Consider the following 25,812-nt stretch of genomic DNA (forward strand, 5'->3'; position numbering starts at 1 on the left):
CCTGACTGATAGAACGCTGCTGGTGCTTTCACCAAATATTGTGGCAGTGTACGTATTTTTTAGGGGGGTATCTACTAATATCCCCATCACGATATTGCAGACATAACTCGCATGTATTGATCTAACGCATAGAGTTTGGATTTGGCTTTCTCAGGATATTTAGTAACAGATCAATTGATACACTTGTAGCCACCAAGATTTGATATACCTTTCGCGACCATAGCGTCACAAATGCATGTTTGGCTGAAAATACATAGCTAGACAGTGTTTTCAAAATGAAATTATTACCGGTGGAAAGGAGACACTTTCTAAATAGAGCACATAGGCGCCAATGATAGAGCGCTTGGAGGGAAACCAGTCCCAAATCATATCTGATCCAGACAAGTGGAATACATTGCAGTAAACATAATAACTGTTTCCAGAATTTAGATTCCCATTGGTCAAATTGAAAGCAGGTGTTGACTCCTAAAGTTTCCAGGCCTTACAGAAGCCATGGCACACTTTTCATGGTTAAAAAAAAAACATATTGGTGCATCAGGATTTTTGCCTGAGAAATTGCTGTGGCTAGTTTTGCCTCCACACGCTGCATTTGCCCCATGACCTTCAAAGAGATGCCCAGATAGATATATTGTTGCACGATAGTCAAGGCAATCTTGTTAATATACCACATATATGAAGCATACCCTGGTCTTTTTGGGGAATATGTCACAATCTGGGTTTTCCCTATATTTATGCTAAATTCGTTTTGCTGAATGTAGGACTGGAAGGCCATTAAAAGGTTTTGTAGGCCCATCTGTGTTTTTGATAAGAGGACTAATTCGTCCGCTTACAATAATGTCTGAATGGCCTGTTCATAGAGTTTAGGCGAGTCTGATATCATTGTTTTAAAGCCATACATGGCATCATGAATGAAGTAGTTAAAGATTGTAGAGGCTAGTAAACCGCCTTGTTTCAAGCCACGAGCTGTTGGAATTTGCTCTGATAGAGTACCATCTAATGTCAGTCTAATACGGACAGAGGTATTAGAATGTAATGCCTGAATGATGCCAAACAATGTGGGTGGGCACTGATCTCGCCGTAACTTTCGCTAACAACATACAGCGTGAGACAAAGTCGAATGCGGCATGAAGATCTACAAACGCTAGAAAAAGTGCTTGTTTAGATGACTGGCAATGAGCTTTAACAGCATGCAAACAGAGCAAGTTGATACTTGTGCACATTTCCGCAGCAAAACCTGTTTGTTGGGAGTCTCGCAAGTGGTGTGGCATTGAAGTCCCTTAGGAGCAGTTTACAAAATATTTTCCCAAGGGCGTCCAATAACGCAATGGGCCGATATTTGCGCGGTAGACGATGTTAGGATTTCTCGGAATATTGTGTTAAGGATTCGGGACTGGCTCCTTAACACAAATCCTTAACACTGTACATGTGGCTGGAATTTCTTGAAGCATAGCATTATTTAGGCCGTCGGGGCCTGCTGCTGTAGATGAACTCGCCTTATTAATCAGCGCCTCAATGACTTCAAGAGTGAAGTCTATGTTCCAGAGAGCCCCTACCGGTGGGCCTGCTGGCAAGATGGAGTATTGTACGTCAGCATACAGGTCAGTGAAGTGTTGTACCCAATGTTGCGTCTTTACACCATTAATTTGTGCATCTGCTTGTATGTTGCGCGAATGATTTTTTTAAAGTTGCCACATGTTACGAGAGTTCTTATTCTTCATGGCAGCTAGCGTGGCTTCGCTGTCATGCTGAAACATCAAAGCCTTCTTGCTCTTAAGCCACTGTTTTTTTAGCAGCACTTTTCTGTTTTAATATTTTGCCAACAGGACTCCAAATTAGAACGTAGTAGATTTTTCTTTAAAAACCTGTACTCAGGATCATAACTATGGCGATGTTGAATACCATTTTTGTGTGGAATAGTGATGGTATTGGCAAATCTCTTTAGGAGCTCTGAATATTGCAAAGGGAAAGAAGAAATAATGGATTTATCAATTCAAGTGTGAAAGGCAACAAGTTTAGCTGGATTCAAACGCAGCCTACTTCTGGAGGGGTTAATTAACAAGTTCTGCTGGCAAACATGTGGGCATGAAAAGGGGGTATTCCAAAGGGGGTATTCCAAAGGAGGTATAAAGCTAAAGGCTCACCCTTTTTACCCAAAACCAAACCCCCTCGACCCCCCTTTCACATGTTCTCCATGCACACCACCTGTGCCTCTCCTGGGCCGACCTCCACAATAATAAACAGCAAGAAAAAAAGATAAGACCTAAAACAACCACTATTGTTTACTATTGATCCAACTCTATATATGAGGCTCCTACTTTGTTCTCTTATTCTCTTTGAATCTCTACACTGGTCGGGACAGTGTAACCCGGCACCAGCTTCTATCTCCTTTCATAGTAGGGGTCCCTTATCTCCTCTCTTCTTCAACTATTTCTCCATATATAAAAAATAAATGGCCATGTAAAGAAAATACAAATTCTCAAATACTCATCTCACTCTCACTCCAACCATGCGTGTTCCTCCTCCCTTATAATTCAATCTCACAACCATATTTCCCTTATTTGTTCTTCCCTTGCATTTAGTACTCACGTGCCGGTGTTCTTTCAAGAGCCTCCATTCACGGTGTATCCCGAGGGGGCCTCCCGGTGGTGGGCTCTGCCCAGCGAGCAGTTGGGTATTTGCAAAGCAGGGACCCACAGGCCCAGTTTAGGAGCATACGCTTTTGTAGAATGTCTGCCTAATGTAGGTAGTGAAGGCGAGCGTCCCCCAGCCAGCACGATCCTCCCCGCAATGAGAGACAATGACGGACTCTCCTAGGTTGGGAATAAAGCCAAGACAGAGTGCGGGTGAGCTTAAATGGGAGTTTATCAATCAGAATAGGGCATGCAAAGAACTCTGCAAACTCCGAGAGCGCTCTGTCTGACAATAGCAAAGACAGGCGTATATATTTACAAAAAACGTCATAAGAACCTACACACTGTAGGGGGCACAAGTTCAATGGGATTGGGTGGCGACGACTAACTATAGGTGCTGCTGCGATGTGGTTGGCCGTGGCTGGAGAACGTCACTGGTCAGCCTCGTGGGTTGGGCTGGGCCTGGCAGGTTGGCAGAGTTCATCCGGGCGGTGTTGTTGTGCCATCGCGGCCAGTGTCAGAGATGAATGTCTTTTCCTGACTTATTTACCCTAGGCCATGCACACCGCAATCATTCAGTCATTGCAATATTATCTTCTTTGGTAAATCTTCCAATAGGTTATTCTTCAGGTTAATGCAACACGGGAGGAATGCACCTTGTGAGGGGTCTGATGGTCATTCGTCAGCGCAAGGTTACCAGTGTCCTGTTGACCGGGGCCATAGGTTGAGGGGCTAAGCTTCAGGGCATGGGACGGACGGTACATGCCTCCCTGTCTTGTTAGATGTGGTTATAAATGTGCCGCTGTGTGTTGCCACAGTGTTGGGTGTCCTGATTGCACAGGGCCATAAGTCTAAGATGATTTGGTGGGTTGTGGGGTTTACGAGGGGGCGCCTTTGGAAGCGTGGGTTCAGGCAGGGGTTTACTGCTGTGCTGTAAATAATGCAGGTGGCGGCCCGTGGCCTTGGGTGCTGCATAGGGGGCTACACATCTTTGAAGCGGCTCCAGTCTAGTTGGGGGAGGTGGAGCAGCGCGGCGCGGGCCTCTGCTCTCATGTTTGGCAGTCTTTGCAGAGTGGGAGGGGGAATGGCCTTGCACATATTCACAAATGTATCTCCCTCGTGTGTTGCCGACTTTAGGTAAAAACATCACAAACATTTGAACGCTCTATAATACTTATACAAATCACTTTTAAAACATGCATTTCAACTTTGCTGAATGTGTCTCGATTATATCCAGTCTGGGCACCTTATTCGTACACTATGGTTTAACAACTACAGTATTTAGTTATATGCATATACATTTGCAGTAAGTGAGGTAGTAGCGGGGTTGGTGGAGTACATAGAATGTAACCCGCCACTGTACGTGACGGTGGTGGTACATAAGGGGCTTAGACATACACACGTGACGAGTGCATTCCCGCACACTCTTCATATGTGCCCTCTGTATGGTTACATTCGTTTTCTTGTGTACCCTAGCAGCATTAGTTCAATTATGGTGCGGGACCGCGGGGTGTACGGCTTTCAATAATACATATAAAGAATAATCCCCCGGAATACTTTTATCATGTGAACACCCCTGCAGGGGTGTGGGTCCTTCATGGCTGGTGTCATGTATGATAATTATACAATTTTACAGGTTTATTTAGTAAAAGTGGTTGTATGGAAAGGAAAAAGTGGTTTTTGACATTCATATTTGGGTACCTTTCTGCTTTCATCAGAAGACCATTCTACAGATCTTCCCATCGCCCAGGCCTTGCTGACCGGGTCATTCTGGGAGCAGTGATACACTGCGGAAGGTGAACTTGTTACAATGTTAGCGTATTACGCTAGATCATGTCCGTCTTGTTCGTGGGAACGGGCTCGCAGCGGATCTGCCATGGTGCTGCGGCAACAGGGAGAACTGAAACTTTCCGAAGGTGGGGGCCGCGCTACAGTGCGCTGAGCTCACACCATCTTTAGCAGACAAAATGGTTTCTGAGGCCTAGCTAAATTCAATAGGTGCGGGCAATGTCTTCAGCAGGTGAGCCATCCACCACCTGGGCCCTGGTGGTAAGGAGGGGACGCCCGCTGAGCCATGGCCCTCACCTGGGGTGGAGGTGTAGGCAAGGGGGGTCTGTTGGACCATTCCTCCCCTACATTTCCCCCTTTCGTTACTTAAGTAACAAATACATTAAGTCCTCCAGCCTTCTACATTCTTCTTCGTCCATTACTGCCTCGTCCCATGCAGGTGTGCCTTTTATGGGCATCCAGGCTCTGCACACCCCCCGTAAGCTTTCCCCTCTTCTGGCATATTCATCTGGGGTACAAGTCAGGTATATACATCCGCCATCTCCCGCCAAATCTACCCACACCTCCTGGTACCATTCTAGTACACGGGGCTCTCTAATGGTGGTGTGCCACGCTTTATCTATGATACCTTTGTCGTGATAGATAGGCACTAGCTGATATCTTGGTGTGTCATCTGTTCCTGTTTGTACCTGCACTTCCTGCATGTTTTGTATTGTCCCACGAGTGTTGCCCATTGTCACCATCATCATTGCACCATTAGGCACTGCGTTAGCGCAACATCGAAGACCCACCTGGCACAGGCAAAAGGCAAAAAGGAGGAACACCACAGCTGGCATAAAAAATTTCACAGTTGTCCCAAGCCACGAGGGGACCCAGGAGAAAATGTTATCGAACCACGTACTGTCTTCTGCTCCACCTTCCATTTTCATTTTTTCTCCTAGCTTGTGCACTGCTTCGATCACATGGGACAGGGAGCCGTTTTCTGCATCTTCGGAAGGTACGAAAGTGCAACAGGCACTTCCGATTTTTCGGCAAACACCTCCATCCATCGCCGTCAACAGGTCCAGGACATACCTGTTTTGCATTGTCATCAGCCGTAGAGCCCTTAGTTCTACTTTTATTACATTGAACCCTTCTTCAGTGTCATTGGCCAGCTGAATCAGTTCCCAGCGTGTTATCTGGAGCCATTTTGCGTTTGCCCTTGCTTGGACACTTGAGATGAGTGAGGCGAAGAATGTTTCTGCTGAGCTGAATAATCGATATCTGTCTGGGATCTGAGCCAACAGTTCTGATGATGCCTTTGATATGTAATTTGATGATCTTCTGTTACGGGTCAGCACCTCTCCCTTGTTTCCGGAGGACAGGACATACATTTGTGACTCCGCAGTCGGCTGGGCTGCACTCTGTTGTATGCGCTCCTGTGTCCTTTTGCTTCCATCGATGTGGCTTTCTGGTATTACCATTAGGGCTGAGTGTAGAGTGGCCATTGAGCAGCTGCCACTCCATGACGGGGGAAGGTGCAGGTATGCCTGATTGCCGCATACCCAGTACGTGTCCATTAGGGCCGCTGTCCCTTTTCTCAGATCTGGGTTGGTGAGGGTCTTGTTGCAGCTCTTATTTATTCCCATGGTGATTTTCCCCTCTCCTTTGAAACATAGTTCATAGTCTATTTCACTCTGTAGTTTGAAGGGTTTTTCGATGGCGGTTACCCAAGTTAGTTTTGAAATGTGTTCCTTCCATACTGGTGTGCATGTTTCTTCTATCCACTGCAGTTCCTCTGGTGCCACACCTCTCAGTGCTTCAGCTTTACACATTACTTCTTCATCCTTCCACTTGTTGTCTGAAAAAAGTGTCCCTTGTATTACAAAAAATGGTTCCTCCAGACATACCACCCCTGCCGTTTTTGGGTAGCAAGTTTTCTCGTTCTGCAGCATTTTAAAAGTAACTTCATGTGCCTGGAAGGTGTTCTTAATCCTGCATAACGTGAGATGAAGGAGACATTGGGCATCTATAATTGGCAACTCTTTGGGTAGCAATACTTTGGGTGTACCTAAAGCATGAGGAATGAGGGAGCAGACATAACAGCTCTCATTTGTTGTTTGTTTTGCGGTGGCACTCATATCTGCATACCACTTATTTGTCTGGTGGGGGTGTCGTGGGTCTTCCATTTTATCTAATCCTAACCCATAGTACTCATCATACTTCCTCCTCCCGGTTTCCCTTTTCCGTCTGTTGTTCTTGTTCCTTATGTACTTCCCAGCCTCCTGGGCGAGGGAAAAAATAGACTCCCCTTTCTCATTCCCGCCCCCCTTGGCCCATTCGTCGTATAAGATTTCGTGTGCTGCTAGCATCTTTTCCTTTTCGTCCCTGAGTTTATCTTGCAGGTTGTTTTTTAAGACGGGGGCAGGTTGACTGGTGGGGGTATCATACAACCACGATATGGCAGACGGGTTTCGGTCATTTAAACTGCAAGCATTATACCTATACATCACTGGTGGAGACACTGTGTTGTTTTGCATTCCACCCTGTGGCTCTTTCTTTTCTGATATGACAGCATTGGATGGTGTGGTGTGATAACCCCATACAAGTTTAGTTCCATCCCATACCAGAAAATCACCTTCCCTCATATTGACACTTGCAGTTACATTGGTCCCAGTGGTGCTGTTGATCCCAGTGCTGTTAATCCCTCCCCCCTCGTACATCTCTATAGAGATGAACGCTACAAACCAATATGTAACCAGGCCAAACATTAGCATGAAAAACATCGTAATGCACACAGATAATCCGCACTCATACGAATATCTGCAACTCTCATTTAATAATTCTCTCATTCTGCTAATTCTATCCGTTGCAGGCTGCCTGTTAGATGCCATGGTAGTTTCTGTTTGAGATATAAAAGTGCATTAAGTGCATGCATGTAAACATGTTGTTGGCACCATTAGTGCCAATATATATTGACGGGTAATGGAAGTGGGTAGGGTTGTAGGGAAGGGTATTCACAGACAAGGGTGTAAACATGTCATAATTTGATCACTTCATTATTCACATATAAGTCCAAAACAAACTTTTTTTTTTCAGTAATATATAAAAAGAGAATGCAGCAATACTTCATCAGTCACTTTCCCATTCACGTTCATTGCTGACGCACAAACACAAGGTAATATTCAGACATTCTGTTCAGTTGAATCAGTTGCTGTTGTCTGCGCCTCCTCATCTGCCTCCTCTTGCACATTATTATAAGCTCTTCGCACATCTGTCAAGTGTACCCAGTACCTCAAGCCCTTCACTTTTACAGCTGTGGGCGTGCAGAACACTACCTCGTATGGGCCGTGGAACCGTGGTGCATTCCATCGACGCACAAAACTCCTGACATAAATTAGTTCGCCCGGCATTAGCTGTAGCTGTTGCTCAGGCTCTGTGACAGACCCTGTTATGTTTCCCTCCTCTCTAGTGAAGGGTGGGGAGAGCTGCTTTGATATTGCGCGCGCTGCCCTTGTTAATTTTTTCAAATAGTCCGTAAATTCTTCTCCCAATATCGCGGCGCTCCTGTGTGCATCTGAGTGTTCGCGCAGTGGGGAGTGTGCTGTGTGCATTCGTCTCCCGGTCACGATTTCGTGCGGGGACAAATGGTGATCTTTACTTGGCTGATTTCTCAGTTCAAATAGCGCAAGGGGCAGACAGTAGATCCAATTCTTCTTCAATGAAAAGCATAGTTTTGATAACCTGCCCTTTAACAGTCCGTTCATCTTTTCCACTACGCCATTACTTTGAGGATGATAAATCGAACACAATTTATGTTTTATTCCCAATAATGTAGTGACCTCCTTGAAAAGTTCATTCACAAAATGAGTGCCGTTGTCTGAGCGAATCATGCCACAAATTCCCCAGCGCGGGAACACTTCCCTCACTAGGAACTTGGCGGCGCTTTTGGCATCAGGTCGTGCACATGGTCCTGCTTCCACCCACCTTGAGAATGGGCACACAACCACGATCATGTACCGTGCGCCATTACACCTTTCCCCCATGTCTGCGTAATCAATATGCAGTTCTCTGAATGGGCCAATGGGTTTAGGAATTGTTCCCCGGAGTGTGCGAAATGTCATTCCTGAATTGTAGATCTGACATGTTGTGCATTCCATTGCTAATCGAGATACGTGCTCTTGGAGACAGGGCACGAACCATTCTTCCTGTATTTCTGCTGCGATGTGCTGTTTGGTATTATGTGCAGGGAAGTGTAGTTGTTGAAACGCAATTTCTAATAACTGGATTGGCATTACCACTTTTCCTGAGTTATTTTGCCGCCACAGCAAGTCTGTTCCCGACTTGCTGCACCCTCGTTTTGTCCACATCAATTTTTCGTCGTCACTAGCTCCTTCCTGTAATTCTAGTATTTGTGATATGGGCATCATGTTGTACCCTTCTGGGGGCTCTTCGTTTGTCTTATGCTGCAGCATGTACTCACCTGCGTCATATTTCTGAAAATAGGAAGCCTCCTTGGCGGCAGCGTCCGCTGCCGCATTCCCCAAAGACACAACGTCTGTGTTGGATGTATGTGTTTGGCACTTAACTATTGCTACTGCAGTACGGTTTTGTAGGGCCTCAATTAACTCTTTCAACAATTCCGCATGCTGTACTGGTGTTCCGTCTGCCCGTCGAAATCCCCTCCGCCCCATCTCGCTAGACCTCCATGTACTGTCGTCATCATGTAAGCTGAGTCTGTGTATATTGCCACTGCGCAACCCTTTGCTGCATGTAGTGCTTCTATGAGCGCAATCAGTTCTGCTGCTTGTGCGGAGTAATGTGATGGGAGGCGGTATTGAACTAATGTTTCATACTCACCGTCTTCTAATCTCACCACCGCCATACCGACATGCTTTTCTCCCGTGTCCACATCAATTGATGCAGACCCATCCACGAAGTACACTTCCCCCTCGCTCAGAGCATTCTCACACACCACTGTGTCCTCCCCTCTTTCTCCTGTGTAGGTTGCGCAATCGTGGTCCTGCATGTCCTCTAGTGTGCACGCTTCTGTAATGAATGTGGCGGGGTTCACTGTCTTTCATCTCACCACATGGATATTGGCGCTAGACAATATAATCTCGTAGGCTGTCGCCCGCTGTGTTGTCAGTGTGCTTTTTGACCTCTCAAGTATTGCAAATAATGAATGTTCCACAAACAATGTCACAGGGCAACCCATTACTATTGTGGCACTTTTCTCAATCGCGAACGCGGCTGCAGCGAGTGATTGCTCGCACGCGAAATGGCCTTGCATCACGGCATCCAAAGTACCACTATAGTAAGCCAAAGGCTTGTGTCCTAGGGACGTCTTTTGTGTCAGTACAGCTGTCATGAGTGTTCCCTTGCAGTGTGAGAATAGGTAGAATTTGCGTCCATAATCAGGGTTTGCTAGCACTGGAGCGCTTGAAATTAACTCTTTTAATGATTGGAATGACGCGCTCATTTCTTCTGACCATTCTATTTTTTTATTTTCCTGTTGTGCTTCCTTGAGTGCTTGTAGTAGGGGCCTCGTGTATGCTGCATAGTCTAATATCCATGCTCGGCAATAGTTGCACATTCCCAAGAATTTCTGCATGTCTTTCACTGTTGTGGGTTCTCCTACAGATCTTATCGCTTCTACCCTGTCGGGGATTATTCTTTTTCCATCTTTTGATATCAGTTGTCCTAAGTATAAGACCTCTGTCAGGCAGTACTGTAACTTCTCCTTGTCTACCTTGTACCCCTTGTTGGCCAGTAGAGTCAGGAGCGTTGTTGAATCCCTTCTACATGTTACTTCGTCTTGTGCACACACTAATAAATCGTCTACATACTGAATAATCGTATTCTCAACTGATAGGTTTCCCAAGTCTTCATGCAATATGCGGTTGAATATGCTCGGGCTCTCACAATATCCCTGTGGTAGTCTGCAGTGTTCATATCTTTTACCCCCCAGTGTGAATGCTGTAAGGTATCTACTCTCTTCAGCCAGGGGTATTGAGAAAAATGCGTTTTTCAAGTCTACTACTGTGAAATGTGATGCCTCTTTCGGGATGCTGCATAGTATTGATGCAGGGTTCGGGACCAGAGGGAATTCCTTCTGAATTACAACATTTAGGGGGCGTAAGTCCTGTATCATCCTCCAAGACCCTCCTTTTGCTTTTTTGATTGGATAAATACATGTGTTACATGGGGAGGTTGAAGGCACTATTATCCCTTGTGCTAGTAGTGCATTTATGGTCTCTCTTATCCCTTCTTCAGCCTCACGGGACAATGGATACCGTTTCACTCTGGGTAAAATTGCTCCTTGCTTTAACTTTATTACCACAGGTTGTATTCCATGCAACAGCCCTACATCATGGGGGCCTGTTGTCCACAAATTATTTGGTACGAGCCTCATGTCGTCATCAAAAAATGACGGCGGTGCTCCTACCACTGCCATCAATTGGACGGGGGTTTCCCTGGCTTGGATCAAAATGTCACAGGGCATTGCTATTTCCATTACTATCTCACCATCCCCTTCTGTGTCTGAAAAGAGATCCTCATCTGTTAACTCTCGTAGGGCGATGTTGGCATTTGTACACAGCACTGTACGCCACTCACATCCTTCCCTATCCATTCCAATCGCAGCGATCCTTTTCGCTGACACCTGTACAGCGTGCAAGTCTAATGATACCACTGATCCTGGTGCTGTGTCAGGACACACTATGGGGCGGAAGAGGGACTCCGCTGGAATCCTCCAGTCCATTCTTCTTAGCTCTGGAATTATGAGGGCCAAAGTCTTTAGCCCTTCAATAAACATTTCCTCATTTTCTGGCAGCCCTCGTACTTCCTGTGTGGTTGTGTAGGCTTGCACTACCAGCATCGCACGCAAGGGGCATATCCCGGGTGTAGAACACACTATTCCTCTCTCGGTAAATGATATGGTCATGTTAAGTTTACTCAGGAGATCCCTCCCTAATAAATTTATTGGTGAGTGTTCATAATACAGTAAGGGTGTCTTTACAGTTTTACCCCCCACTGTTACATCCAAAGCTTCTGTGTAAGGAACTTCAATTACAGCCCCAGAGAACCCCTGCATCTCTAACTTCCGGTTAGATAACGGGAACCGGCCCTCTCGGATATATGATTTCTCCGCTCCCGAATCAACCATGAATATGAACTGCTTGTCTCCTATCTGCGCCCCTACCAATGGTTCCTCTGCTGCATTGTAGGTTGTAGATAGAACTGGACACGCAAGTGTTCTCTGTGGGCTGTCCTATGCGGGGTGTCTCATCGCTCCCCCCTGATTAAAGACACTTCCTGAAACCACTGACATGCCGTTGTAAGGTGCTGGTGCGGGGGCCCCGTTTGCTGTTGTCGCGAAAGGGTTGCCTGGCATATACTGCATATTGTCATTGTTTTGTGGGTGGTTCTGTGTTCTATACTGGTGCCCCTGTTGCTGCTCAGCATTACCTTGGCCTGGATTTCTCAGTTGTTGTTGTCCCATTGGAAGACCATATGGGCTCCCCGGGTGGGGATGGCCCTACAGTTCTACCTCTTGGAACCCGTTGTTGGGTCTAGCTCTGCACTCCCTAGAGTAATGCCCCCACCTTCCGCAGTTCCAGCAACTCCCTTGTGCACCTCTAGGGCCCTGACATCCATTTCCTCCCATTCCTCCGTATCCCGGTCCACCTCCTCTTCGGCCCCTGTACCCACCTCGCCCCCCTCGAGGGGTCCACTCTTGCCACTGCGGACCTCCGCCTTGCTCCTGCTCAATCCACTGCCGCTGTCCTGCTCCAACCCAATTAGTTGCCACCCTTCCTTGTATTGCTATCAGCCCCTCCTCGTCTTCGTCTCCCTCCCTGCTGTGTGGGAGCGCGGCTACTGCTGCTGCGACCTTCACCAACTTTGTCTGTACTAATTTCGCTTCGTCTGCCAATCTTTTCTGCGCCACCTCCTTCTCCCTTTCCTTTATTCGCTTACAATGGTGTACTATTATGCTCTGAATCTCAGGCCATCCCTTTGCTTCAATACCTGCTATCTTGTCGAGCGCCTTTTGCACTTCCTTGGGGAGCCCTCTTTTTATAATGAAATAAAATAAAGATGTCGATTGATACCAGGGCGTGCCCGTTTCTGCTCTCCACATCTCTTGGACTCGGAAAATGTAATCCATAGCCTCCTCCCCGTCATTCATTGTACACTGTATTACTGACTGTAAGTCTGGCGTATCTGGAAACGTTTCTCGCAAGGCATCCCAAACCCTGGCATGCACTGTGTTAAAGGAGGCCCCGTCATGGCGGTCGCAGTCTAATGTTACTCCCGGGAAACCGACCTTAACCCATACTCTCTCAGCCTGATCCCCCACTGCTGATACGAGCAAGCTCTTCACATCTCCTATCGCTAGGGGTACCCCGGCAGTGTGTTTCTCAAAGGCGTATATCCACTTACTTGCCCCTCCTGATAACGGGGGCAATAGCTTTAATAAATTGGCTTTATCCATCTGAGCCCATGGAATATAGTTAGGCCTCCCTCCACCCCTATGTATCAATGGGAGCTGTAGCCTTCCTTTTGTCATTGCCTCTACACCCGTTTTGGCTGCTGAGGTTCCCAGTGATGCCATTTTCCCCACCCTGTTCCTTAATCGCCCCGTCCACTCATCATCCAGTGTTCTCATTGAACATGTACCATCCCCCCCTTCGCTTCCCCCTCCCATTGCCATGCTTAACCTGTCGCTTTCTTCTAAATCGTCCCTTATATCACATAGTAATTCCTCTCTGTCCCCCATAGGCTTTTCTTCATTGCCAATATCTCCCTCTCGTGTCCCTATTTCGATTATTCGTGTTGGTTCTTCTTCAATTCTGAACAGTATCTCACCTTTTTTTCACCCCTCTTCAGGTTTTCTATTCTCACCTGGCGCTCTAGACGTGCGCCCTGATCTAGCCGCATTAAGTGCTGTTTGTTCACACATGTCTTTTATCCTCGAGAGCTCATCTTTTGCTATTGAGAGTCTTGATTGTAAATCATCTGTGAGTTTCTCTATGTCCACCCTTTGTGTACTTGCCTGGGCTCGCTCCCTTGTACTTTCATATGGCGGGGGTGCCGTGGGCCGGCGGGGTATAGTAGTTGTCGGGGGAGGCACATACGTGGGGTCACTGTATCCTTCTGCGGGCACAGGCTTGTTTAATATCGGGTACAAACTTATTACCTCTACTGGTGGCGCTACACTTGACAATTCCTTAACATCTTTCTGTATCATCAGTGGATTGTCTGTGGTGGACGGGGGATCAGGATTTAATGCTGCTGGTGCTTTAGGCGGTGGTATCTCTTCAAATAACCTCCAGAGATCTAATACTTCTCTCCTATTTTGCAACTGCTTCCCCTTGTACTTCAAACAAATGCATGTGGCCACCATATCCAGAACACTTTTATCAAATGACCCTCCCTCAGGCCATATCTGGGGTAACCCCTCTCCCTTCAACTCGGTTATCCATTGATCATGATATTTCTTAATTCGCTCCGCATAGCCTGGTAGGTTTTTACAAATATGTGATAAGGGTGTTTCGGCCCCCATCTTGTGTATTTTCCTAGTACTTGTTTCTCTCTGTGTGTTCACAATTACAATGTAAACCTCTTACCACTATGGGTTTCGTCTTTTACTTCACATTCAATAATGGGTTCCTTTGTGCTCTGCCCCCTACTTGCGCAATACAAAACTGGCTGTACACAGTTTCTATTCTATTTTTCTTTGGGGGGCACATACAAGAGCAAACCATCAGTTATTTCGACAACCTTAACCCCGAAATCAAATAGGTACACACTCTCTTCACCTTGTCACTCTTCTCCACAAAAAGTTCTATCCGGTCACACTTACCATGACCATTCGATTTCTATACATTTATAGCCATTTTACACACTTACAACACCAGATTGTCGTCTGACACATACGAGGCGCACACACCTCCTGGTAACACTCTAGTCACAATTCAAAATATCCTCCCTTTCCTCCCTAGCCGGCTGCCCCTGTCCTTCTTATTCGGATGTATGGATGCGCATATATATATATATTGGTCTGCTCTTCCTTCTTATAGTAGGACTCTCTTTTTCTTACTTTCTCCCTACGTTTGGTACTAATCTCACTTTTATTTTCCCCCCTAACCCTAAAGAAAAGAAAAGAAAGAAGTAATAGCAGTCACTAATATATTCTCAGTGCCCCCTTTTGCTGGACACTTATATCTTATTTTCCACTTCTTCATATATTCCCAGTACTAGTCAAGATAGCACTATGCGGCGCCGCCTTCCACCCCCTTTCGGAGCTAGGTTCCCGTCACTTTTATCTCTTATTCACCTCTTAATCCTAATGGCCATATGCAAAGAAAAAGCAAGGAAATTTTAGGATGATCCTTAGTAGATCTGCGTGCCCCCTCTTCGTTCCCTGTCCTACACTTCTTCCCCCACTCCCTTTACAATCGCTCTCACTCAGTACTCACGTGCCCGTCTTGAACCGATAGTCTCCGAAACTGGGTCCGTCCAGGCAGTGTCGCCGTCAGCTCAACAGTCAACCCCGGCTCTGGCGAACGGTACTCAAAGGGGATTTTTCAACTGGGATCCCGTACCCTCTCTCTTTTGAGTGCGCACTTCTTAGTGTACCGGTCGCCGTTGGCGGCCAGCCTCCCGGAGCCGGCTCACCGTACGTATCCCTTTTCGACCGGAGATTCTCGTGCCAAAAGGGGACGGTAATGTTAGATTGGGAAAAAATAATAGTAATAATCACGCTTTTGGGGTCACCACTGAAGGCGAGCGTCCCCCAGCCAGCACGATCCTCCCTGCAATGAGAGACAATGACGGACTCTCCCAGGTTGGGAATAAAGCCAAGATAGAGTGCGGGTGAGCTTAAATGGGAGTTTATCAATCAGAATAGGGCATGCAAAGAACTCTGCAAACTCCGAGAGCGCTCTGTCTGACAATAGCAAAGACAGGCGTATATATTTACAAAAAACGTCATAAGAACCTACACACTATAGGGGGCACAAGTTCAATGGGATTGGGTGGCGACGACTAACTATAGGTGCTGCTGCGATGTGGTTGGCCGTGGCTGAAGAACGTCACTGGTCAGCCTCGTGGGTTGGGCTGGGCCTGGCAGGTTGGCAGAGTTCATCCGGGCGGTGTTGTTGTGCCATCGCGGCCAGTGTCAGAGATGAATGTCTTTTCCTGACTTATTTGCCCTAGGCCATGCACACCGCAATCATTCAGTCATTGCAATATTATCTTCTTTGGTAAATCTTCCAATAGGTTATTCTACAGGTTAATGCAACACGGGAGGAATGCACCTTGTGAGGGGTCTGATGGTCTTTCGTCAGGGCAAGGTTACCAGTGGCCTGTTGACCGGGGCCATAGGTTGAGGGGCTAAGCTTCAGGGCATGGGACGGACGGTACATGCCTCCCTGTCTTGTTAGATGTGGTTATAAATGTGCCGCTGTGTGTTGCCACAGTGTTGGGTGTCCTGATTGCACAGGGCCATAAGTCTAAGATGATTTGGTGGGTTGTGGGGTTTACGAGGGGGCGCCTTTGGAAGCGTGGGTTCAGGCAGGGGTTTACTGCTGTGCTGTAAATAATGCAGGTGGCGGCCCGTGGCCTTGGGTGCTGCAGAGGGGGCTACACATCTTTGAAGCGGCTCCAGTCTAGTTGGGGGAGGTGGAGCAGCGCAGCGCGGGCCTCTGCTCTCATGTTTGGCAGTCTTTGCAGGGTGGGAGGGGGAATGGCCTTGCACATATTCACAAAGGTATCTCCCTCGTGTGTTGCCGACTTTAGGTAAAAACATCACAAACATTTGAACGCTCTATAATACTTATTCAAATCACTTTTAAAACATGCATTTCAACTTTGCTGAATGTGTCTCGATTATATCCAGTCTGGGCACCTTATTCGTACACTATGTTTTAACAACTACAGTATTTAGTTATATGCATATACATTTGCAGTAAGTGAGGTAGTAGCGGGGTTGGTGGAGTACATAGAATGTAACCCGCCACTGTACGTGCAGGGGCTTAGACATACATGCGTGACGAGTGCATTCCCGCACACTCTTCATATGTGCCCTCTGTATGGTTACATTTGTTTTCTTGTGCACCCTAGCAGCATTAGTTCAGTTATGGCGCGGGACCGTGGGGTGTACGGCTTTCAATAATACATATAAAGAATAATCCCCCGGAATACTTTTATCATTTGCACACCCCTGCAGGGGTGTGGGTCCTTCATGGCTGGTGTCATGTATGATAATTACACAATTTTACAGGTTTCTTTAGTAAAAGTGGTTGCATGGAAAGGAAAAAGTGGTTTTTGACATTCATATTTGGGTACCTTTCTGCTTTCATCAGAAGACCATTCTACAGATCTTCCCATCGCCCAGGCCTTGCTGACCGGGTCATTCTGGGAGCAGTGATACACTGCGGAAGGTGAACTTGTTACAATGTTAGTGTATTATGCTAGATCATGTTCGTCTTGTTCGTGGGAACGGGCTCGCAGCGGATCTGCCATGGTGCTGCGGCGACAGGGAGAACTGAAACTTTCCGAAGGTGGGGGCCGCGCTACAGTGCGCTGAGCTCACACAATCTTTAGCAGACAAAATGGTTTCTGAGGCCTAGCTAAATTCAATACGTGTAGGCAATGTCTTCAGCCAGTGGCGTAACACAAAATGTGGGGGCCCCCCTGCGAGCCATGCTGAGGGGCCCCCCAACTCGGCAACAAATCACGGGTTGCGCCACACTCTGGGCCGGCCTAGACTGTCACGCTTGCACAATACGCATGAACGTGCTGCTGAGGGGGTATGCCGCACACTGCACTAGGAAAAAGATATAAATATGTGTTTTAATGCAATATACAGCACACTTTCTGAGATAAATTGGCTATAAAGCCAGAGTGTTTGCAATTGTTTTGTAGGGTAACACAATCCAATACATGCAAGTCACCAACAGTGCACAGGAACATTAATGCTTCCAACTGGCTGCACAATGTAGACCAGTGTAAACACGTAATAACATTATAGTACAGAATGCCAGGCCACATTTAGACAAACCTAGAGTGTTTTCAGCAAAATGCCAGTCAAAGCAATAACACTCATCAAGAAGAGAGCACACAATAAAGCATGTGTCTCCATGGCCTCGAACAACATGGCCAAACTCTTTAAAATCTGCAAGGAACTGGTCAATCCTGTTGTGGTCTATACCTCTTCTGTTCCCTCCCATGCCCTCTGTACAGCTCTGGCCTCTCATTTCTCTGCTAAATCTCAGGACATCCTGTCCTCTATGTCCTCTTCCTCTCTCGGCCCATTTTGGCCATCTCTTCTCTCCTCCTCCTTTTTCCTCTTTCTCTCTGACAACACCTGACAAGGTTTCTAGACAAGTCCGATCTATGAAAGTGTCGTCCAAACAGGTGCTCCGCTGCTCCTCCAGAACCATCAAAGCCCATATTGACACCCTCGCTCCAGCCTTGGCCGATTTCTGTAATCACTCTTTCGCCACTGCAATGTTCCCCTCTCCCTTTGAGCACTCCCTTGTGCACCCACTCCTCAAGAAGCAGTCTGCTGATCCTACCTGCTGGAAAACTATCGCTCAATCTCCACCTTTCCTGAGCAAACTCTTGGAAAAGCTTGCCATCTCCCAGCTTACTCTCCACACTGAATCTGTTGGTTGTCTCCATGACCATCAGTCTGGCTTCAGAGCTGCCAGAGGCATGGAAACTGCTCTCCTTAACACCTGTGCTGCTCTCTAACCTTGATTCCAGCATTCCTTCTATTCTCATCCTTCATCTTTCCTCTGCTTTCGACAGGGTCAACATCGCCATCCTGATCAATCGACTCTGTGAGAACCTGGGCATCACAGATCAGACCCTAGAGTGACTGACCTACTTCCACTTGGACCGCCACTCCGCTCCCAGGTCGATCGTGGTCCCATTCTCTCCGCCACCTCTCTCTACCTGTGGCATTCCCCAGGGCTCTATCCTCTCACGCTGGTTTTTCAACCTCTACTTGGCCACTTTGGCCTCCCTGATCTCTACCTTATCCTCTAACTTTCAGTGTTGTGCAGATGACTCAGCTTTCCTTCAGGCTCCCCTCATCCTCCTCTCCTCTCTTGCTCATTCCTGACTGTCTATCCACGATTCAGGATTGGTGCGCCTCCAACAATCTCTGCCTTCATGCCAGTAAGACAGAGATCCTTCTCATTGGGACCCTTGCCACTGTGTTTCCTCTCTCACTATAGCAGACCACTCTGGGCCCTCTTCCTTTGCCTTCCTGCGAGGCAGAAAACCTTGGTGTCATCTTCAACGCCACACTCTCTTTCTCTCCTAACATCTCGGACATCACCAAGAAGTCCCACTACCAGCTGCTCCTCCTCAAAGGGACTCTTCCCTTTCTCACTCTCCACCAGAAGCTCACTGTCTCTAAGCTGGACTACTGCAACAGCCACTTTCTCAATCTGTCTTCCTCTAGTCTCCTTCATCTGCAAATAATCCAGAACAGGACTGCAAGACTTAGCCTTGGCCTCAAGCCCTGGGATTGTATTTCTCCAGCCCTGAAATCTCTCCACTGGCTGCAAGGATCAAGTTCAAGAACCTTTGCATTGCCCACAAGGCTTTCTGGGGCCAGTGCCAACACTAAATCCAATGCTCTCTTCCAAAATACCTTCTTTCTCTAACCCTTCACTCAGCTACCTCCAACTCTCTAAGGCTTAGACATTTCTCCAGGCAGAGAGTGGGGGTAGACCTCTCTCCTCTGCTGGTGCCTCCAACTGGAATGGCCTCCCTGCCCCTCTCAAACTTGAGGCGGACAACCTGAAGTTTCGGAAGCAGCTAAAAGCTTTCCTCTTCTCTGCTGCTTTCGCTCTCTCTCCCCCCCCTGCTGACCTACCTGACCTACATGTCTGCTGTACTGACTGGCTGCTTGGCTACCCTCAGAGTCTCTCTGAGTCCAGGCTCTTTCTTGATTGGTCACCCTTGCACTGCCTCCGGGCCTACCATGCACTTAGGGGCTGTAACTGTAACCCTGCAGTCCATTGTTCTCCTTGCACAACCAATAGCTGCTCTGCCCTGGCTGCACTTACTGAGAGCATTGCTGCCCTGTTTTCCCCTCCCCTCTCACTTGCACTTCCCTGCTCCCTTTTCCCTTGCACTTCTCGTTCTCACAATGACACAAGGCCTAGTGAGATCGTTTGTCTTGTCCTCCCTCTATCATCCCTCCCTTGTGTACACTTGTGTACAGGCGCATTATAAATGACTTGAATCACATCATATCATTTTATCACAGATGCCCAGAAAAATATACAATGCCGCAGTAAGAAATGGCTAGACTGGCAGCACCCACATGCCAATCTAGCCAGGTAATTAAAGTTAGCAGGACTACTTTATCAGAAATGTCCAGTTAAAAGAAAGTCATACCAAACTGAGGAATTACTAGACTGGCTAAATCAAAATGCCTCTCTAGCCACTAATACCACATATCATGCCTGCTTAGCCTGGACATGGACAACCATTATGATTTATCACACAATCCTGCCCCCCACACATCCACTCTCCCTCCCACCCACCACCCCAACCTCCACAATCAGCTCCTTGGCCCAGAATTACCTCTGCGTCCCTCTTCCTTGTCCCAGAGCTTTCGTATGAGGCTCCTTGCCTCATAGGTAAGTACTGGGATGAGGAACTGCGGGACTAGGAGTGATGAAGATTACAGGTAGCTAAATCAGGCATTACCTCCATGTACCTCTACCTCTTCCCAGTACTTTTGTATGAGGCAGAGTGCCTCAAACACACGTACTGCCTCGTATATAAGTACTGGGACGAGGAAGAATAGGGCTAGGAGTAAGCAAGGCATTAAACACAAGTAGTAGCGCAACACCATTGAGTTGACTGGGCTTCAGCACTACCCCCCCTAACATTTTGGGCTATATTGACTCAACTTGGCTAACCTTTAGAGCAGTTGCCAGACCGAACAGGACACAGATTTTAAACGGCACCTGGTTTTTGCTGTTAACAAGAACACAGCAATTACCAACGTAAAGCATTTCACTGTTAGTACCTGCATTCTAATTCCACATTGTTTAGGTGATTGAAATCGTGATGTGGGTTTAGTACTTGCATGCCAGGGGAGTGTTTGGAAGGGTAGAGAGGGAACAGGAGACTTATAGGAGAGAGTTAACTGCTTGTAACATTGAATCTGCACTAGAATAGTCTCATTAAAATGCGTAAATAATTTGGATGCGCCCACACAAATAAGTTTCCCCCTCCCCACTGCATGTGAAGTTAGCGCCTCTCCCAACATTTGAAGGGTTAGCCCCCCCGAAATGAAGGTTTTCTTGTGCCCCTGTACACAAGCACACACACCATTCACCTTATACACACCCAGTCATCCACACATTTAAGTGTGCACCCTTTCACCATACACTCACACAGGTAGCCACCTATACATTTATGTGTGCACCCTTTCACCATGCAGGCACACCCCCACAGCCACCCATACATTTAAGTGTGCACCCTTTCACCATACACACACAGGCAGCCGGCTATACATTTGAGTGTGCACCCTTTCACCATAGACTCATACACGCACACCTCATGGAGTTGAGGGGGGGCCCTATTACTTAAAAAAGAAATTGGGGCTCATTACGGGTCCAGCGGTAACCGTGCCGGTGCTACCGGCGGGTTGCCGCCAGACCCATAAAAAATTACTATGGCCTGACTTCCCGGTGCCACCGTGCTATTTCAAGTCCAGCGGCTGGGAAATCAGGTGCCGGTAATTTCGTTAAACCCCAGACTCCACGGGAATGGGGACACAGAAGCACCTGCACCATTGTTAACGGTGCCGGTGCTTCCGTGACAGGTCTGCCTACCGTGGCTGCTGTGCCTGGCAGGGTCAGACCTGTCGGGCACGGCAGCCCCACCAGGCAGACCTGTAATATGCCGGTCCGGAAACAACAGTGCCTGTAAGCTTACCAGCACCGTTGTTTACGGACCGGCATGGTCAGAATGAGCCCCATTGTTTCTTTTTTAAGTCACTATAACTTCATTAAGAAATTATTTCAGTTAAGGACCGAACCATAATCAAAATAATTTCTTTATGATGGCTGAGTGGCTTCAAAAACAAACAATTTCTTTTTGAAGGCATAGGGTTCCCCACCCCATGACATGGAGGCCTCCAGCCTAGGGTCTTCCATGTCATGGGGTACGGGGGCCCTCAGACTTCAAAAAGAAAGTTTCTTTTTGTAGTCACTCTGCCTTCATAAAGAAATGATTTCTGTTACAGAAATGTTCTTTATGAATGCAGAGTGAATTTCAAAAGAAACTTTTTTTTTTTTTTAGAAATTTTTTTTTTTTTTTTTTTTTTTTTTTTTTTACTGGGGCCCCCTCCCAGCCATGTGCTGGTGGGGCCCCCCACACCGCGGGCCCCCCCACACCACGGGGGCTGCGGGGGCCCCTGTTACACCAGTGTCTTCAGCAGGTGAGCCATCCACCACCTGGGCCCTGGTGGTAAGGAGGGGACGCCCGCTGAGTCATGGCCCTCACCTGGGGTGGAGGTGTAGGCAAGGGGGGTCTGTTGGACCATTCCTCCCCTACAGTAGTAATGGCCCTCCACAGGTAGCCCTGGATCTCGCTGCAGGTACAGATGTTTCTCCTGAACTATGATGCATAAGGGGTCTCCAAATGAAGGCTGGCACCTTATCACGCACGTGTCCCAAAAAGCAGAATAAAGTACACACCCCACTGGGAAATAAGACCAGGAGAGTAATTGCAAGGAAACCAATATTTTATATAAGTAAGTAAATGCAAGCAAAGAACTATGCTGCCCCAGAGTGCTTTGCCAAAAGATACATGGGCAGCACATTACATGGAGAAAATACATCACTGGTGACGGTAGGCTATAAGTACACAAATCTGGATAATAATTTGAGAAACAGAAAGATACAGTCAATTCCTTACAGGATGGCCAGCGTGGATTGGCTGCTGCTGTGGTGCTGTTCTCGTAGCACGTGGGTCGGCTGGGCTCATCTTCGAGGTGAAGGTCAGGGCATAACAAGACACACATCTATCTGACTAAACTAAACAACAGGAACTGATAGTGTGAAAATAATGGTGCACATATACTCTTGAATAAATGGGGGTACTTAGGTCACACAGGCTAATTTATTGACATTCCAACACTTACCCTCCGCAATGCTTTTGATGACTTCATGTCCTGCATTCATGTGCCCACCCAAAGATTGGATTTGCCATCTGTCTTTCTGGTCAGGGATATGTGTAGGATCTGAAAAATATATTGCTACACAGGATTAGGACTCAGAGTGGGTTCTGGTGTGGTCAGGGTGAAGCCATGTCAGATAGGTATCTGTATGAAAGGATTTAAGGGGCCAGAGCTAAGAGGTAGTGATCCGACTGGGTGGGGTCGAGGGGCACAAGCGGGGTAATGGAGAGTATGGGCTCAGGCATAGAGGCCTGTTCTGCTCTTGATCTCTGATTTGTAGTCTCTGGAGCCTCACGTCCTTAAACCACATTGGGGATAGATGTTTATGTTACCAGAATATATGACCACTCTGAATAAGGTATATGGTGGGATCCATGGGAAGGGTCTGGTGACCAGCTACATTAAACGGGAATAGGGGGCATGGCTTCAATGGACCGTGTCTTAGCATGGAGGTAGTGGGGAGGGCAGAAGTCAGTCATCGGAGATGGATGGGGTGCTGGGACTGGAGCAGGCCTTGGTCTCACGTTCGGGGATGAGCGCCTGAGCGCATCTTGTCAGTACTCAATACTTGCTAGTGGCAACAAACGAATGGCTGCATTTCCGTGAGAACAAGAGTCGCGCTGAGCTGGCAAAGGATGGAAGTGATAGGGGCTGGTTGTACGCTCTGCTGGGAGAGGAAGAGTGGACATTTCGGCAGAGGGGCAGAGGGCCTAGAAAAAGATGTCGTCTGGAAAGATACAAAATGGAGTACCGACTACAGGCCTTAACTTGGCATTTGTGTATTTGTATCACAAATGAAGGATTCAAATAAGTACAGGAGGGGTCGAGATGTCTCCCCCTTACTTCACAAAACAATTACTTGGTACGGGAATAGTGCAGGGGGTGGAATGCACCGCCTCACCCCAACAGGAGACAACCCTCATGGGAGTGGAGAGAACGCACTGGATAGAACATGTTATCCCCCTTCTCACATAAAACTTCATGACCCTGTAAAAACTGCTGACAGAAGTCATGAACATTGTGCACCTTGTGAAATAGCATGTAATGAGATGAGAAAGAGGACTGCAATGAGCAGAAGTGTGAACTGTAATGCTCAGCATAGTGTTGTGAAGGATGTGATTGGTCCAAGACACTTTCCAGCCTTGAGGTGGGAGTATAAATCAGCTGCTGTGAGAAAATGAAGAGACCTTCCATTTCCAAGCATTGGCTTAGAGACCTGTTAGGCAAGATTGTATGCAATACCCTGTGGGCGACTACACCAGCCTTGTTCTCTTGGCAATAGTTAACCCAACCTTTGGAATAAGCATGTACTACACAATTTGGTAGAGTGACTGAACTGCAAAGCTTATCTAAAGAGGGGTCAATGTGGGCTATAGGGTTGTAACAGAGAGTTTCACAGTGACAAGTACCCAAATAAACATGAACACTCAAGGTTTCTTAATTAAACAATTATTTATTAACTTAACAGTCAGTTTGAAAAAGCCTTCTTTAGAACGGAGCAATCATATAACACTTAAAACATACTTCAAAAATACACACTCTCAGTTTCAATAAATCAGTAGATACCCATTTGGGATGGCACACAGACACTCCCTACACTCCGAGGTGACTTAAATAACTAGGACACTGTGGACATTGATATATCACTGGCACATTTAGAGCAATACTGAGTTTGGTGTCAAAAGGAAAAGTCTAGGAAATAAAACAATGGTTAACAAATATTCTTAAGCAGGTAAGTACTTGTGAACCCCCAATGAAATGTACATTAACCCTTTCCCAGCTACACAAGTTATAGAATGTGTGACTCTTTGGAGGGATAGTTAAAGCACAAAGTCAGAGGTTAGAAGAGTCTTTCAGGGTGCCAGGAGCAAAAGTCTAGGGGAGTTCAAGCACTTCTTGAAGGTAAGTAAAAAGCCTTGCACAATGTTTTAGAAATCTTTGTAGAAAATGAAATCACTATTGGGCCAAATGCTGGGAGGCTTGTGAAGGACAAAGCTGCAAGCAACTCTGCAAAAGGCAACCAAAACAAATCTCAACTGAGAGCTGGCAAGACTACACAACAAGAGGTAAGTACCTCTTTGTTTACGGTACCTTAGGTCTGAAGAAATAGGTTCCAGCTAGCTTCTGTTCCAGTTGTAATTTATCAGTTCCTGTTGTTCCTAGGCCTCAGTTACAGGGACAAGAGGGAGGATGTCTGGGATCACCTGCACTAGGAATTGAAGGTCGGCGGCAGTCATGGGCAAACTTCAGATCAGTGCACTTCGCGGTTTCAGCTTCTCACGAATAGCACCACTGCGGTTGTCGGATACCTTATGGACTTTCCTAGCATCTGGGGTCCAGCATTCTGTTGAGGTGGCTCACGCTTGGATAGTCCTGCTTCATGGGAGTCCGGAGGATTTTCCTGGAGCTCGTGTCTGACTTAAAGATGACACACTTGATTCTGGTGTTCCTCTCCCTGGCAATCGGTTACTGCAGCAGCAATGGAAGTACAGCCAGCTCTGAGAGGATTTCCAGATGAGTTGTCTCGGGGTCGATTGGTCACACCAACCCAAGGGGAGAAGTGGTCCTTTGTAGGGCTTTTCTAGTTGATGTGAAGTTGGAGCTTCAGCACAGCAGGAGGGCTTCACTGTAAACCAACGGTCCAGTAGTTGCAGAAAGCATCTCTTCCAAGTTCTTCTTTGGATTCCTTCGTCCAGTGGTCGACTCTGCCTTCCAAGCAAAAGACCTCACCTTTTATGCAGGTTTCTCCCATTCATTCACAGCCTAGCTGTTACTCACACGGCAGGGTGGCTATCCTCCAAGGACAGCCAGCCAGCCAATCACTGTAACCAAGTTGATTAACCACAGGGAGTTTCGGGCACCTCCCTCACTTCCTGCCCTGCCAGACACGCTGGAGCCAGAGGTGTGCTGCACTGGTGAATCCAGCCAAAGACAAAATGAACAAAGGGACCAAACCTGGTTTGGTGTGCATAGTGAATCCCAAGAAGGATGTTTCAAACAGGAAATGGAGAAAAAAGAAGATCAGGGCCTTTTGAAAAAATGGGCACCAATGGGTACTGCAGCTGCAAGTGCAGCCCGCGGTAGAAACACACAATGGTAGGAAACAAGTAAACCACTCTAACCATCCATTAATTGTGGAAAGGGTAACATAAAAATGTTACATGAGAAACTAGACAAAGGGGATACTAA

Source organism: Ambystoma mexicanum, chromosome 10, assembly GCF_040938575.1.
Source record: "Ambystoma mexicanum isolate Mex_15411 chromosome 10, UKY_AmexF1_1, whole genome shotgun sequence".
Lineage (NCBI taxonomy): Eukaryota > Metazoa > Chordata > Amphibia > Caudata > Ambystomatidae > Ambystoma > Ambystoma mexicanum.